The sequence below is a fragment of the Caretta caretta genome, chromosome 6 (genome assembly GCF_965140235.1).
Source record: "Caretta caretta isolate rCarCar2 chromosome 6, rCarCar1.hap1, whole genome shotgun sequence".
Lineage (NCBI taxonomy): Eukaryota > Metazoa > Chordata > Testudines > Cheloniidae > Caretta > Caretta caretta.
This window is the reverse complement of record NC_134211.1, coordinates 5,058,833-5,061,264: the sequence shown is the minus strand read 5'-3', so window position 1 is coordinate 5,061,264 and position 2,432 is coordinate 5,058,833.

Genomic DNA, 2,432 nt, shown 5'->3' with positions numbered 1-2,432 from the left:
TCATGTTACAATATGTTAGGATTGGTTAGTTAAATTTCAGGAAAATGATTGGTTAAGGTATAGCTAAGCAGAACTCAAGTTTTACTATATAATCTGTAGTCAATGAGGAAGTGACGGGGTGTGGGTGGGGGTGGGCATGTGGGTGTGTGAGATGGGAACAGGGAATGGGGGTAAGAAAATTGGAATCATGTTTTGCTAAAGGGGGAAATGGGAACAGGGAATGGGAGTAAGGAAGTTGGAATCATGTTTTGCTAAAGGGGGAAATGGGAACAGGGAATGGGAGTAAGGAAGTTGGAATCATGTTTTGCTAAAGGGGGAAATGGGAACAGGGAATGGGAGTAAGGAAGTTGGAATCATGTTTGGCTAAGGGTAGGAATGGGAACAGGGACACAGGTGTAAGGCTCTGTGGTGTCAGAGCTGGGAAGGAGGATACTAAGGAAGGAAACTGGAATCATGCTTGCTGGAAGTTCACCCCAATAAACATCGAATTGTTTGCACCTTTGGACTTCGGGTATTGTTGCTCTCTGTTCATGCGAGAAGGACCAGGGAAGTAAGTGGGTGAAGGAATAAGCCCCCTAACAATAACCTTGGCTCTTCTGAGTCCCCTGCATTCTCTCTCCAACATCCCCACCCCTTGCAGAGGGATTCCTGTTTTACAGGCAATTACCAGCCCTTTCTGATCTTAAATCACCCTGCCTCTGTTTGGAAACAAAATACTGACTCCCTGCCCCTGGAGCACCTGTCCTCTGCAGAATTCACGTTAACGCCCATGCTGCAGTTAGGAGCTCTGACTGGGCTCATACCTCCTGTATGAAAGTCGCCCGCCTGTACCCCAAATGGTGCCCCTACAGATAGCTTGCAATTCCTCTCTTGTTAGGCATTCCTGATGCAACAAGAAACTGTTCAAAAATACCCGACTTTCTAGAGATGTTATGGGAAACACTGACTAACCACTGCCCTACAACTCTCCAGTTACAAGCTCTCTGCTTTAATTCCCCTCCCACTGCTAGGTCTTCCTTTCAGGCAGCGGTGGCTTCTCTCGCCCCGCACAGCCCTTTCCCCAATCTCCAAAATGCGGCTGTTTCTGGCTTTGGGTTTGCAGCCCTGTTTCACTGCAGAGGCATGTCCCAAGGGACTTATTTTGTCTCCCTATTCAAGCTGGAGGGGGATTTCATCCCAGATTCTCAAAGGTGCTAAACTCCCACGTGCTTGGTTACAATCAGTGGGAATTAGGTGCCTCAAACCTTTGCGGATCTGGGCCTTCCTCTGTCTTCTTCCTGCTCAGCCTTTTCTGGGGGCTGCTTGGGTGCTCAAAGGTGAGGACCACAAACCCTCACACTGCAGAGGACTCTCACTTCATCTCTCCTCCTTTATTCCTTTTCCATTGCCTCTCTCTGTCTGGAGAGATGGGGTCCATTCAGTTCCTGGCGCAGGCAGGAACAAGGGGCACAGAGCTCAGAGCTTTATTACAGGCAGCCTGGTACTGAGTTAGTATAGTTAACTCTTTCAGTGCCTTACAACACCCCCCCACCATTGCACCCTGTGAATCCACACACTAGCTAATTCTCTCCAGTGTCTCCCCGAGTGTAGCTTAGTGCTCAGCGACAGAGACCGCAACAGAGCTGGTGGGGTGGCCCATCGTTTTTAAAAGTTCTCCAAAACAGAGACAAATGTGGTGCTAGGAAGCAGGACTTCTTGGGTTCGAAGACCAGCTCTGTTACTGACGTGCAGTAACTTCCCCTCTCTCTCTACCTCAGTTTCCCCATTTGCAAAATGAGGTTAATGATATTGATCTACCTCAAAGGGGTGTAGTGTGGGCCAATTAACTCGGTAACTTATGCAGAGTGCTTAAAAAATATGCAGTTGTCACGAATCTGATCTCAGTGACCCTGGTGTAAATCCAGAGCGACCCCGCTGAAGTCAATGGAAGCAGGGCCCGATTCTGATCTCAGTTACTCCAGTGTAAATCTGGAGTGACTCCACTAAAGGTAATAGTCACGACCTGATTATGGTTTCAGTTACCCAGCTGCGGATCCAGAGTGACTCTAATGCAGTCAGTACAGTCAGGGCTGGATTCTGATCTCAGTGATCCTGGTGTAAATCCAGAGTGAATCCTCCGCTGAGGTTAGAATGTGTCCCACAGTCTGCTGATTAAATCCCCGTATCTATAACGGCACAGTCAGTTAAACAGCCGTGATCCAAACCAGGCATATTTGGGAGAGAGAGAGAGAGAAACACCACACTGATCTCTGGACAGGGGATGTCAGATGTGAGTACAGTGACAGGCAATACAGAGGCGAAATTGCCACCTAACCAGCACCCTGATTGGACAGGGTGATCTCACTAAAAGAGCAGGAATCAGGAAGTGTTGGAGGGTGTGTGGTGTAATGGGGCGGTCTCCTGCAGCCTGAGTCCTTCCCACTTCTCAGGGG